The following is a 15,475-nucleotide window of genomic DNA, read 5'->3' as shown; positions in this document are numbered from 1 at the left end:
ACCTAACGATGACGATCTCTACCAGCACAGAGCTATCAGCTATCACAGGAGAATGTTGCAAAATCTGACCTTTCAAACAAGAGGATATAATTAGAGCTTCCACGCACGCATATTGCATCTGGCAGCCCATCTACATTTTTCAATAGGTCATTCGACTTTTTTAGGGGGGGTTTTACTCTTGAACTTTTCAGTTTTAATGGGCTGTCAAAGATAACAGCACTCAAAAGGCATAGGCCAAGCGCAATTGCTCTTCAGAACGTGGCTTGCCTTATGAGTACCTCATCTCCGTCGCTCCGAACACTGCAGAACGTTCATACGACGGAAGCCGTTCGAGTCAAAATATAGAACAGGATTGCCCGAACAGGACACGCTGGACAGCAGCTCCGTGATTATTTTGAACGTAAGTGCATATATATACTTCATTTATGCTCCTATGAAAGGCTGTTTAAATTTCAAGTGCTGTAATAGTGTTAGCTTCGTACGTGACACTCGGGGTACACGTCAGTGTCGGTGTATAGCGCTAAGCTATCGTCAGAGGACGAAACAGGGGAGATTTATCCTGGAGTCTACGTTCCAACAACGGACTTGTCCTTTTGCTGAGTTATTTAAACCACACGTTCATGATAGCAATTCCCAAAAGCAATAGATTAGTGAGTTTCCAACACGGCTCTAATTGTCGTATATAAATTAAACATTTATCACTGATTGCTGCATATTGCCCCCATCAATGCGCACAGTTTCATAAAATAAAAACTTAGCATATAGTCTAGTTCGTTTTCTAAATTTTGTGAAAACTGACATCGAACGCTTTCGAGCGCTTCTAGTCGCAAATAACAGCTTCACTGTAATATATTAACTCAATAAAACGCACTTGGAATGGCTTCATAGTCAGAAACGTTACATTCTTTTCTGTTTGTATTGAAATACAATAAAATTTCTAAGTACTGCAGGATATTACCGATATCATTACTGAATCCCGCTAAGACAGTTAAGCCAGTTCTGCGTGGCTGCGTCGTTAGGATGTGTAGATCATTTTCTTTCTCGCAAAAAAAAAAAATTGCAGGCGTAGAATACTTGGTGCGAACGTACGGCATCACGCGAGGTAATTTATTTTGCCCTGGTTTCTGTGGTGCGGTCACGTTGGTATCTCCTGACACAAGGCAGGCACTCTCGTTTACGACTAGCAAGAATAACTGAGAAACCAGTAACAGATTGCGCAGCCTTAGATATATGTATTGTTTCGAACTTCTATATTACCTGACCGGGTTTGAAAAATGTAATGGTGACGCTCCCGAGTACTCCGCTGTGATTTTGACGTCACCGCTTTCGTCACGCCGGGCTTGGCAATGCAAATTTCGTTCCAAGTGGCATGATGTCATAAAGCACGGTGCACAGGCCTGCTCTCTATAGGAGGCGCTGGTTTAGCCCAATGGGTGAAACAGTCGGCTTATAAGCCTGGGGTTCCTGGTTTCGGAACTCACTACCGCCAAAGGTTTTCCTTTCGAATTTAGTCCGTTTTTTATACAATAATTTATTAAAAGCGATTACTGAGACAAAGTTACAAAGTAGGCGAGAGCTTCCACGGAAAAAGAACGACCGGATAGCGTAGGCTTCCAAGACCGAGGGTGACGTGACGTCGCGGCGATGCCCTCTCCGCTCACGCAACACCTGGCATGCGCGGCAGCAGATGTTCCCTTTCGCCCACTCTGCTCCATCGATGCGCACCCCTGACGTGGCGTCGCAGACAATGGGTATCCAAGGGTCATTGAATGGCTACAGACGCCGGCTTTTTCGCTCAAGGGGCCATTTGTTGCTTTCGCATCAGAAACGATCAGCCAGGATTCAGAGAACATCCTACTCATGAAACCATTGTTTGATGCTACATTACCAGTGGCATAATACGGAGTTTTAAATAATACAGCAATATTGCCCGCTTTACATCTATTATTAGATGGAGTTTAGATAATGGCGATATTATTTTTTATTCTGTTGCGTTTTTGTTGCATAAAAAATGTTGCACTTAAAAGAAAGAGTTCAGAAAATTTTAATTTATGAATAAAAAATGAACTTCCTACACTTATTGTATCTTTATTTTCATTTTTGAATGCAAGAAACCTAATGAAAATGGTTGTTTGGTTGCCGAGAAAAAACATTCTTAGTTCCTGCACATTTAGAAAGGAACTCCAACGTAACCTTTAATTCAACTGCGAGTTCTACGCAGAGATCAATTATCGATCAATATACCTCTAGTGGGGAATGAGAACGGTGAAGCCACGTTCACACTTTCTCAAAACAGAATGAGAGGCGGCAGCTTGCTAACTTCATCCTGTGCTGGATGATGTCAGCCCACCTTACATTTGTAAACTGGATGGTGTAGGACACTATGAGACGGAAACTATAACATAAGGACAACTGTTTAAAGACGAGGGATATCTTGTTCGGCGTTGATTTTGAAGACAGCGCGCTTCCAGACACAATAAAACACACAGAAGCAGACGAATTGACACAGTGCATATATATTTGTACTAGCATATACAATATTTGTAAATAATAATATATTTACTTATCTGCTCCCACACCATGCTATCTTCTTTTTCAGACAACGCCATTCTCGAGAAGCTTGTATTTCGAAGAAAACAATCTTCTAAGGAAAAATATGGTCACCTTTACAATGATAATATTCGTCGCCTTCTTAACCACTCATGTAGTATCAAAACCGAGGAGGGTTGTAGTGAAATACCGTGGGTCGTTATATATTCCCGTAGCGGTCGCAAAAGGTAAGTGACGACTTCTGCCATCGAATTTCGCCATTTTCCAAAAGAAACCTCAACCTCAGCGGTCTTTGGGCGCATGTGTGTAACCAACCAGCTGTACAAAAATACCATTCGAGGGGATCAAATGCTATTCTTTGCACCATAATATACCAGTGTATTGCGCTCAAGCATTGAAAGTACGTGAACCAGTCACTAGCACACAAGTTGATGTGCCCAGTATGCTACCGTAGATTTGCGGAAGGAGAAATGTGGAACTCAAGGTAAGAAAAATATCAGGAACAAAAAGTGGCAGTCACGGTGCACAGACAGAAGTCCAGTAACAGTCAGAGTTATACGGGCCAGTCACCTTCAAATAGCATAATGTAGCTTTCGCGACCTTGTGCATGCAAGAATGTGTCATCCACGGTCAAAGGATTGTTTTTAATGCATAAGCATTTGTATGTCTACCCAACGAGTAACTTTTCCGTCACGTAAGACGAATGCAATGGCAAATGCCCAACTAAACAAAGGCTCATAACCCCGTATGCAAACAAAAAATACAATGCCTAATACCCTCGTAAGGCAGAGGCTACAAGAATTCATCAAAGTGCGTATATTCATTGAAATCACCCATACAACACAAAGAATATCAATAAAGCATTGCATACCCATTAAAGCTAGCAACCACATCCGTCAAGCTGCTTGCATATTTAACTCACGTTAGACCGACGTTAGAGTATGCAAGTGTCATGGGATCAGTTTCAATCAGCATTAATAAACCGCATTGAGAAGATACAGAGAAAATCCGCAAGGTTCATTCTTTCCCGGTATTATCGTACTGACACTGTTTCTGAAATGCTTCGATTGCTTGATTTGCCACCACTGGCTCAACGGCAGAAGTTGGCAAGACTTAAATTTTATTTTTTGTTATCAAAACGCCACTTCAATATTGAAACCACACCATATCTTGCTTCCACTTAGTGTATAGAAACGTCAGGTCAAGCAATCATTGCATGTTCTCAATTCCAAAAGCATATCTGGATGGGGTACGCTTATTCATTTTTTCCGCGAACGATTCAAGAATGGAACAGTTTGCCGGCGTCTGTTTTGAAGTCGAGTGGCATTGAAGTCTTTGAGGAACGCGTTAAAAACCATTTATGAAATGAAATCTTGATGGCGTCGTGCAAACGTTGTCGCACTGTTCTAGAATACATATTGTAGTCTTTCTTTTATACTGTTTTCGATATCACTGTCACAATGCTACAAACATTTATTTCTTAGCCAAAGTATTGTATTTGTATTTGGTTACATTTTTGGCGGTTATTGCATTGTATTTTCAACATTCATTGCTTCATGTCCTATTTACGTTTGTAAGGTGTTTACATATTTTTACGTTATGTGCAAACTTGCTGTAGCCACCCTTTTACGGCCAAGACGGCCAACAGTATTTGAAAATAATAAAAATAATATTATGATACCCCCCTCAGCAATTTTAGCGGAGGTTTTGCAGCTGCTTCGTTGTACATCCATTGATAAGGACCGATAATAGTTGATATGGGTCGATACACGTTCGATGAGGTTGATAACGACCGATGAGGGTTGATAAGGGTTTATATTGGTCGAATAAACCGGGCTGCGTGGAGATGACCAAGTGACGCAATGCTTACGCATACTTAGACAACTCCCAGAGGAACTTCAGCGTGATTTTTTTTCCGAGAGCAATCGATGAATATGATTGGCTGAGAAAATCATAGAGCAGATTGTTTAGTATACACACACAAGCAGTGGCCGAGAAATGTGCTCTACACTTTCCTCACACCAGCAAGTATTCCATACGGTGCTATCGCCCAATCCGATGAGCAATGAGTAGCCATTAGTCACCGATACTTCAATCAGCACAGGCGATACAATAAATATCTTTCGCAACGGGAGACTGCTGATAGCAGGCGAAATCGCGAGTATGGGCCAATGAACACAATCTAGAGTTGGTGAGACCCGGTGAGATCCATTGCCGAGCTGTGTTGTAACTCAGAAAGCCTTGAGGAAAGCTACGTTTTCCAGATTCCCAATAAAGTTCTACGCTTCCCGCGTTTAAGCCACCCCCATTCAACAGGACACAGCTGACGTACTCAGTTTAGAACTATAAACAATGGTCGTGTATTTATGTGTATCAGATAGAGCATTATGTAAAGTGGTGGAAACAGAGAAATAAGAATTTGTTATATGGCGTTACACGTAGTTTTTTTAGACGGTTTTAAAAGTGCGCGAAAAAACTGCGCTCGCGGTTTCGTGTGTGTTTCTTTCGAAGGTCCTCGCTTTTAGCGCAGTTTTAAAAATGTCTAAAATTTATGAACCAATTAGCCAGCCAGAACGTCCTACTAAAGTTACACGTCGTAGTATCTGCAAGAGATATCGACATTTTTACAGAATATACTAGTACCTACTTTATAGTAACCCCAGATACGCAATCATTTTCTACACGTCATAGCCGATTTCTAGCATAAAAACGCTACAATAATAATTTCTTCTGCGCGTATAACGTTTGTAGAATTCGAAATTATAAATGACGTTGGTACTTGTTAAAAAACTAACCGAGGAGTGTAGCACATTGTATTTGTCGAAGCACAAGCGAAATGTGTCAAGAATTTCATTTAAAAAATGTGGCAACTTTTCGAGTAGTCATTCAGTCACTCTGTTTATATATCGGCTGAGGATTCCTTTGGGCAAAACATAGCTCAGAGGATACATTTAGACATGACAAGCGCAATGTTTGTGTTGGTCAAGTGTTTAACTCGATGTGAAATAAACGTCTTTCTCTTGGCGCACGTAGTTCGGCACTCGGAGCAGCATTCACAGGTCCTTTAGTGTAGCAATATTCCGAGGTCATTTCTTTTTTTCAGTTTGCCCTTTAAGTAAAATGTTCTGCGAAGGAGTAAGCATTTCCATCCTTTTATTTTCGCCGTGTCGTGCTTTCTTGTGCGAGACAGTTTTGTCTTGCATTGCCAACAAAAGCCACGAAGGTATGAGAGCCGAGAGCAAGAGAGAGTATGAGAGCAAGAACCGCAATTCGCAGTAATTTACGCGTAATTTCACATGTGATACTGTAGCGTGCACGTGGCAGCCTTCACGGCAGCTTTTTTTGTAGATGTAACACCAGCTTTCATTTTTTTTTCTTTTTTGCAATCTCTCTGATTTTCTCACTCGATAGAATTCATCCTGAATACATTTGCATGACGTATTTGAAAAGGCGTTGTTTTAAAATCGTGGCCATTTTAGAACATTGTCAGCACTGCTGTACTGTTCAGAAGAAAATCTTGCATGTTCTCTAGATTTTCAAGGCATTACCAAACAAGGTAGCTTTTTTTGCTGACACGGGAATTGAGAAATGTTGTTGCTTTTGGAGTATAATGCCAATTATAATCGAAAGCCTTCCCTGAGCCCTCATTTAAAAAAAATATGTGAATGCCTATCCAGGATCATGCATGGTCAGCAATGAATTCAAAATGCCAGATGGCCACACAGTGGAGTCATCTACATTTTGCAGGAAAGTGACATGCAATGCTACGGCTGGGTATTTGCATGAAGAGCAGTGAGTACAAAATTTTATTTGTGGTACGTCGCGATGTAATGTCACTTTAGGTGACCAGTATCAATAAGTAAACCAAATATGTCCTTAAAAAGCGGAAAGTATTATTTCTTCTTGAGTAAATTCGCAAGCTGGCATGTTCCACAAATAAGGGAAAGTTTATATGCTTCTAGGGATTTTAATGAGAAAATCCTACTAACGAGAATAAACATATCACATACTCCTGGTAAGTAAACTTTAAAAAAAAGTGGCTCGGGCATTATCTCAGTGAAGACACATTAAGTTAACAAATGAGTGGGTAAACAAGCCAGTTGAGAAGCATAAGAGAACTTTTCTTGAGAGCAACATTGACACTATATGTAGGCATATATACTTACATCGTTAAGGACTCATAAAATCTGCTGTGTGATGTCCAAAGTACGAGTACATCAAAATTACGTTTCAGCGTATAAGTCATTGCTACACTCTGCGCATATTCTGGAGGTCTTTTAGCGTGAAAGCTGTTAAAACCACCATAAAATACATATATTGTAATGAAAAGCAAGTAGTCACACGTACCAAAATCAATGCTGGCGTAAAGCAGAAATTCGCCCAACAGAAGCAGCACTAATGATTACATATATCTACGCGTGATACATGTCCAAGTCATCTAGTTTATTGGTGTCAGAAAAACTGAAATTTTACATCTCTATCGGGTTATTAAGTTCCTTCAGGAAACTCTATAACATCGTATAATTTTTTGACAATCAATGGATCAATTTCCCCTGCTATCACCAGGAAGAAAAAGAAAATTCCGGTTGCACAAGTCCGAAACATAATGCCGAATTACAAGTTTCCTGGCGTTGCTGTCTTCCTTAAATGGATAGTGAAATGAATAATAATATAGCTTGGTAACTTCCGATCTAACTTTCGAAAAGCGCTGTTAGCTGCCAAAAGGTATATAACGTACACAATTGCAACACAATGAATTGATGAGGATGACAAAATTTTAATATACTATTATACTAACGTGAACATAAGCTGAATTGCAGCCACAGTGCGTTATCCCAAATACTTGTGGCGTCCTTTTTTGTCTTTCCAGCTGCACCGTCCCGAGAAATTACGCGCCCGACCGCCTGCAGCTTGAGCCAAGAGGTGCACCTTTTCCATTTTGCTGCCCATGGTTTTCAACAAAGAAGAAGTCAATCAAATGAATGACTTCTAATAGTGTACCTTGCAGTGCACATATACAACATATGCTAAGATTAAATTAATGTAATTGTCGCATACCTTTACTGTGAAAAAATATGCATTCTTAAATTACTGTATTAACCAGAGACTCGGAGTTGGCCTGGTTCATCATTACTGTGGTTCATACGAGCATAATTCTATACCAGGTTTAGAAAAAAAAACAATTCGTTAGCTTCTATTTTAATGGGAAAAGTTATATAATATTTTACAAGTTAGATAAATTTTAGGAACTTATTAGTCTTACAAGAGACATTTAAAAGTTGCTTCGCACGTTGCAGTGCATAATATTTTTTTGCACTGGGGCATTTAAACTTCATGGATCTTTCTGTTTCCTGCGCCTCTTTGGGTTCTGTTTTCTAAGAGTCTGACAGACATTTTTTTTGCAAGTTTGTGTCTTTTATCTCGGCCCGCCACTGACATTGTAATACCTCGGAGTTAGAGATCAGGTACAAGGAAAAGAGAAAGAAAATATTTACAATATTATAAGGGTGAATGAAAAGTTTTGATAGCGTTTGCGTACTTGAAATTGGGAATCAGAAAAAATAATGTGTTTATTGGCTGCCCACACGGAAAAGCCGGCCTTGACTTCCCAAATAAATTACTTATGATTGAGCTCCATGTTCTTAGATGCGATAAAATGTTTCGCAATACAGGGCAACCTACTAAACCGTGCAGCAATGGAAACTAAAAAAAAAAAAGGGATGCTTCGCACTCAAAGTCACTCAAAACTGAGAAACATTAAACGCGCTGAATTCACACTGAACCCTACAGGTAAACTGTGCAGTTTCCCCAACAAAGTTTCTATCCTTGAACAGACAAATTTGGTGCCATGTGTATTTCGCGGCAAGCAGCCAAGAAGACAATGACATTTTGGCTATTTTCGCGTGTTCTAAACACGCAGGTTAGTCACCTATCTACGTCACATGGTCACATAGGTCCATTCAAGTACTCCACAAAAATATAATTTACGTAATGTACATTCAGAATTGGGAAAGGCAGAAGAAGTTCTCAAATTGACAAGTTACAAAAATTATGTCTGCAGTCTTCGATTTTAATTTATTTGAATATTCTGTTTGAATTATCTCGGAAAAAGCTGGCGGGTGATTCAACCTCTAGTTGAAGTCAATAAATAGAAAGTCTTCCTGAGCACGTTTAGGCTGAGATAGGGGAGGAGTCAATGCGCACCTCACTTGATGGCGTCACTCCTCGCGTGAAGGTAGTAGGAGTGTCGGACTCCATTTGTTCTCCTGCACTACCTTAGGGTTTGGCCTACGTGTTGACATATGATTACGTATTAGTTTTTTGAAGCAAATTGCGGGGTTTAGCATGCCAAACCTAGGATCCGATTGTGAGGCATGCCCTTATTGTGGGAGGGGCGGGGGGTAATGGTTACATTAAAATGTGTCTGTGCAGGACATCCTCTGCTCAAATCCGTCCGTAGGACATCTTTAATTGGTATCTTTAGTTGAAAAATCATACTTTCGCCATTAATGCAAATGAGTGGAATGCAATAGCAACCAGTTAGAATATTACACGAGATGTAAGGCTCGTAGCTTTAGTGGCAGTATGAATTGCAGTGCACATAAGCTGGATAACCAAACACGCATAGCGTGATGTGCGTAGACACAGATGCACAAAAAGAAATCGACGACCGCCAGCAGCATCGATTAGAACTACAGGGTCTTGTCAGTGTTGTCGCCTTGCGTCGGTCTCGCCATCCTGTCCTGTGGCATGCTCGTGGCAGGGTCGATGTGCTTCCGCTTCGCGCTTTTGAACTACTGGGTTTTTTTTTTTTTTGTTGGCGTTGTCGCTTAACCCGGGCTACTGTTACCGCAGCGCCCCGTGCGGGCACCCTCGACATTGACCTGCATCGTGCGCCGCACATGCAGCAGCACATTGTTTCTGCCTCTGGACCAACGAATTCGTCTTGGGGCAGTGTGAGGGGTCATCCTTGCTTCAGTGCGGTAACCGTTTTCATGAAGCTTCTCGTCTGTCCGGCCGTTTACACCTAGATGCTGACTGCTTGTCCCGCCACCTAGTCCACCCTCCTCATATTTCTGCAGTCAATGCTTTTGCTTCTACATCCCGCAAAGACTTGTTTGCACGATGCGAGGGATGCGTTGCTGTGCTGAAGAAAGCCCGCACTGACAGCTACTACCATGGCTACTACGTGTGAGAAAGCGATGCACAAGCTGAGAGATTCTGCGTAGCTGGGTTACAATTTGTTAGAGCAGAAAAATCTGTCTAACCTGAGGCCTTGAATACTGCTAGTTCTGTGCACTAGTCATTGCGATTGGAACACGCACACACCTAGACATATTTTGCCCCCTATATTTTAAATTATGAAGCAAAGGCAAAGCGCACAGGTAATGTCAGGAATGTTCTTCAGAAAAGTATACAAACTAAAGAAATCGGTATTTTAGGAGTAATGATTGACGATGCTAAAAGATAGGATAGAGTGGTTATGTAATTGATATTCCGATAAAATGCGCCAAGCGCATCAACGCGCGGCCTTGCATGCGGGAAGTGTTTCTGCTCGGGTACAGAAAAAAATAAAATAAAATGTGTTTTAATGGATAGAGAATCCGGACGCTCTGCCAGGATTTCCCTGTTTGAAACCTACCGTCGGATACCTTTATTAATGTATATTTCAAATATTATTCGGAAGATCACGTTGACTGGTGCTACCAGCGGTACATACCCGGCCCACGAAAGGAGTCTGGAAACATACCTCATACGGAAAAAATACTGGTAATTCACTCAAGCAGACTTTGACTTTAATAAATCATCTATTTGCATGGAGCAAAATACTCCAGCCCTTTAACTGACTTACTCGAAGAGGTGGACATGCACGAGGAATCAGAATGCAAATTCGACTGAATAACATGATTTCTCTACTTAGCTGTAAGTTGTATACTTTATGGCACATATTGCTCTTTAATAATTGTAGAGTCGGTAAGCCCGCAAGGTCTGTCCCCTTGGAACTCTTTTTCACCATGACGCCACTTTCGAGATATTCACTGCCTAAGGGGACGCCGACATACATTGGCGTTCCAATTATTTTTGCGCTTCGATGCATAAACTACGTCTTGCTAAAGAAAAGCGAATCAGCAGTGCAATATTGCCGCAAGCTTCATTGCGTATATTTATGCGAGAGCATCAAATGCCATCAAATGGCAAAAGGGAAGCGCAGTCGAGGACGGCAGAAAGTCAGGTGGGATGATGAGGTTAGGAAATTCGCAGGCGCAAGTTGGAATACGCTAGCGCAAGACAGGGGTAATTGGAGATCGCAGGAAGAGGCCTTCGTCCTGCAGTGGACATAAAATATAGGCTGATGATGATGATGATCAAATGGCCCACTGAGCGAAAAAGCCGGTGTCTGTATCAGAAAAAGGACACCTAAATTCCCACTGGCTGCGACGCCAAGTCGCAAGCGCGCCTCGACGGTGCAGATGCGGCGACGCGAAGCCACGTGCAGACGCTATTCTCTCGTTGTTAGCGTTATCCACGCATTACTTGTCCGTGCATGGTATCGCCTGCGTTCCAACTGCGCCTTAGTAAGGCCAAATTAAGGGCGCGATTGGAGATCGTAGTCCGGAAAGTGCGTTCACTTTAGCCTCACGATTGGCCTAGGCCGCGCCGGTGTCGTCAGTCGCGCGGCGTGGCCACGTTTTTGGTGGCACCAAAATCACGACACACTCTTGTCAATCATTGTCCAACCGAACACGCCCTCTGCTAGGAACAGAACGCGACGAGATGTGTTCCGTTCAAGCAGAGTCCTTCAAAGCCTCTGATATGACTGAAAGCCTGCTTGATCCGATAATGACGTCAGCACCGCAGTCTGACGCTTCTCGCTGTTAACGATGTTCGACCCGCTGCGGCTTTCTTTCTTTGAGCCGCGAGTATTTCTGCTCTTTTTTCCTGCCATTTCTTTTTCATTTCTACGTACATAGTCGTGAGATCCCTTTTGCGATGATCCCCGTTGGACAGACTAGACTAATAACCGCTATAAATGGGTCATCCATAGATGTAAATGACCAGCCGCGTGTAAAATCACATGCCACTATAACACCGAGTGCAATTGCGCTAGCAAGCGCAAAGGATTGTAAAAACTTTAGTTTCCGTTGTCGGCCGACGACTGCTAAAAAATTAAAATTATGGGTGTTGTACGTGCCACAACCACCATATGATTATGAGGCACGCTGTAGTGGGGGACTCCGGAATAATAAGGATCACCTGGGGTTCTTTAACGTGCACCTAAATCTAAGCACACCGGTGTTTTCTGCATTTCGCCCCCATCTAAATGCCGCCGCCGTGGCCGGAATTCGATTCCGCGACCTCACGCTCAGCAGCCCAACACCATGACCACTGAGCAACCACGGCGGGAGATTACTAAAGGCGCTTCCGTTATGCAAACACGCTTGACAAAACAATGCACAATTTTCGGTAGCGTTCTTTGGAACGCTTCAGTCAGGCCGTGACCAGACAATGCAGCAGACTAACGTTGCCACTTATTTTGCGTGTGTGTGTGCGTGTGTGTGTGTGTGATAAACTGCCGAAAAAAAAAAAAACGCTGTTGAGCAATGCCGCCGAGGGTGCAGTTTCCGAGAAGCAGCATGATCTTTCACTTGTAAGTAAATATGGTGTTTTACCTGTCAAGGAGTTAGAAACAACTTCACCTACCTCTGTAGACGTCGCCATCTTCCTATTCCTTCGTATGCGCATCACAACTTATGAAGGCGGCTTCCTTCCTTCGGATCAGAGCACATGGGTATCTGTGGCTAGTTGGGGTAGTTTGTGCGGCACCTTAGCACAAAGCACTTAAAGGCATGACCAGTAGCCTTCTCTCACGTTTCACAAAGCAGTAGCACAACCACATAGTATCCGTGAAATCGGGCGCCCACATCACACACCGAAGTAGCCCAGTGCTGACCACAACATGCCACCGCTACAAAAAAAAAAAAAAAAAAAAAAAAACGTGTTCCCCAGCTGCCCGCTAGTCGCCTACCGCTTGCGGACTATGAAAAGTGACGCACATGACGTCACACAGAAAGCGCGCAGACTTTCAGTTATACCTAGGAGGTGTTGCGCCATCTGGTGCAAGAAAAGAAGTGGTCTCAGGGTTTTAAGGAGAAACTAGGAGCACTTATCGTAACTGCCTTCCTCTCAATCGCGGCTCAAGCCTTACCAGCTTTTAAGTTGGATGAAAAAAAAAACAAGAACAAAAAAGTACCATCTACGGTAAAACCAATGCCAATTTTCTAAAGCGATAAGATAGCTCGTGTACAAGTGGCATGACCGCCGAAACGGCCGCAAAATAAAAGTGTGCCGCACGATTTGAGCATTCGGGTCTCTCCAGCACTCACAAGATGTTTCACGTATCCCACTGCGGCTCCACCCTTGATATAGCCTATGTGATTTTATTAAGCGACAGTTCCTACATGTCGTCAATGCGCACATGGGGAGTGCACTTTTAACAAATCGATAGCGGTTAGAAACGGACACCCAAGTGAATAGGCTAAGAAGTCGTCAATTTAAAACAATCATTTGCAAGCAACATATTCGCCATTTTGCTAATGTTCTACTGGAATAAGTAAAATAAAGCAATGAATAGCGGAAAGCAAGTTCCATGTCATGTAATTTTGGTTCAGCTGTTAGGATACGAAAAGAAACTTGTATATTTAAACAATTCGTGTGCTTTAATGTGTTGTTTATATGGCCCCGCATCCCCTCAATAATTCTGAAGACTGGAAAAATCAATATATCATCTAAAAGACACTGGCGTTCTATCTCGGAACTTTCGTTACCAAGGTAAAATTGGGAAAGTGATAGCCCTCTTCGCTATTTGTGCTATTTGTGAATTTGTGCTTAGTGTAGCGGACAGTCTGCAAAGGACACCGAATTGGGGAAAGGAATTGGTACTGGCATGTTCTGTGTAGTTAGGCAGGGCGAAAAGAAAGTCACACACCATGTGGTCTTATTCACCAGAGTAAATTCATGCAAGAAATGGCATGTTGAAAAAATGTAGGGAGATGGGCGGTACGCCCACGTACTTTTTTGTTATAATTGTTAAGAAATGCTTATAGGGGGGGGGGGGGGGGGGGGGGCTCCCTGACTGGGAAATGACTGTCAGTATTGCGTATCTGGCAGATGCGATGAAAAGTAGTGAATTAAGTTATTTACTCCTAGATAATTAAACAAAAGAGAGTGAAAGGACACAAATATCAATAGTGACAGTGCTTGACAGACACTCTAGAAGTTTTTTTTTTCTTTTTTTTTCATAATCGTAGGTTTTGTCACGGTGCCGATCTGCTAGTGCATTGAGTGGCAGGCTTAGATTAGTGGAGCGCTCGACCGGCTATCACTCGCACTATCGCTGAATGACATACGCGCGAATTCTGATGTTGCCTGACGTCGGCTGTTACAGATTGCCAACTTTCCCCTTGAACCGAAAACCGATCAAAAACATTTCGGTTTCCCCACTCTGCAACAAAATATTAAATCACTTTTCGATTGCGTTTTAGTTCCGGTCCAAAATATAGTTGTTTTTTTCGTTTTTTTTTTCGTTTCGTTCCTGACACACTGCCAAGAACACCTGACTTTGCGTGCTTTTTCCTGAAACAAAAATGACGCCTCCTTCTTTTGTCTAGGAAATAAACGACATCATAATATAATCTCATCGGAGTTGCAGGGTGCATTTATTGAGAAAGTATATTATTTTACATTGCGCTGAAGGTAATACGTGGTCTTGTTTTGCAATAACTGTATCATGAAATATTCGAAATGTCATTTTAATGTTCATGAATATCTTTTCATTTATATTTCTCATATTTTCAATATCGACACATTCTTAGGCTTTGAGGTCTATTAAAGCGTCATATGTGGTGGCGTCTGGAGCAGAGGTAGAACACCCGGCTTCTAATCTGAAGGCCACAAGTTAGAATCCTCCTCCCATCCACTACATTTTCAGGCTTGAAGTGGCACCTGACACAGGAAAAAAAAATGTTGCCGAGAGCTAGTGGGGCTATACTAGTCCAGGTGCAACCAAATTAGGAAGGCCCACCAAGCTTCAACAAAGTCACTCCCTAAACAGAACAGGAATCGACTTTCCTGGTACAGTATTCGCCCACTACCTCCCTCATCACTCCTACAATTAACCCATGGCCCTCAGTTCTCAGCGGCTACGGAACACCTGACCTAGGCGGCGGTCAGACCTGCGACGCGGCGGAAGGCGCTAAGAATCTCTGGGTCCGGACAGGCCACTGCTGTAACCTGCACCTGACAATGTTCAACACGGGCACCCTCTCTAGTGAGACTAGTTTAGCAGAGCTATTTGAAGAATTATCAGGCATTGCCTGGGATATTATTCGCCTTAGTGAGGTTAGAAGAACTGGTGAGCCTTATACAGTGCTTACGGCCACGTCCTCTGCTCTTCCAGATAAGAGAGAATTCGGGGTAGGATTTCTAATCCATAAGGACATAGCGGGCAAAATTGATGAATTCTACAGCATTAATCAGAGGGTAGCGGTCGTCGTAATAAAGCTGAACAGGAAGTATAGACTGAAGGTACTACAAGCCTACGCCCCAACCTCCAGTCATGATGATGAAGAAATAGAACAGTTTTGCGAAGATGTTAAATTAGCAATGAGAAAGTTGCAACCTCAGTATACGGTAGGTATGGGCGACTTCAATGGAAAAGTGGGAGAAAATCAGGCTGATGAGCAAGCAATTGGCAACCACGGCATCGATTCAAGGCACGCTAGAGGAGAGATGTTGGTAGAATTTGCGGAAAGGAATAGGCTCCGAATAATGAATACCTTCTTAAGGAAGGGCAGCAACAGGAAGTGAACGTGGAAAGCACTAATTCGAAACAAGGAATGAAATAGATTTCATACTCTCTGTCGAT

At 42.5% G+C, this 15,475-nt stretch overlaps 1 long non-coding RNA gene across 1 annotated transcript; it reads left to right on the top strand.

Annotated features, from left to right (window-relative positions):
- Positions 1-305: 305 nt before the first annotated feature.
- Positions 306-7,674, top strand: LOC125945604 (uncharacterized). Its single transcript, XR_007467041.1, has 4 exons — positions 306-400; positions 2,600-2,777; positions 6,228-6,342; positions 7,421-7,674. It is a non-coding gene; the product is annotated as an uncharacterized LOC125945604 (long non-coding RNA).
- Positions 7,675-15,475: the final 7,801 nt, after the last annotated feature.

The sequence above is a fragment of the Dermacentor silvarum genome, chromosome 5 (genome assembly GCF_013339745.2).
Source record: "Dermacentor silvarum isolate Dsil-2018 chromosome 5, BIME_Dsil_1.4, whole genome shotgun sequence".
Classification (NCBI taxonomy): domain Eukaryota; kingdom Metazoa; phylum Arthropoda; class Arachnida; order Ixodida; family Ixodidae; genus Dermacentor; species Dermacentor silvarum.
The sequence above is the reverse complement of the archived record's forward strand: the minus strand, read 5'-3'. Positions and strand labels throughout refer to the sequence as shown.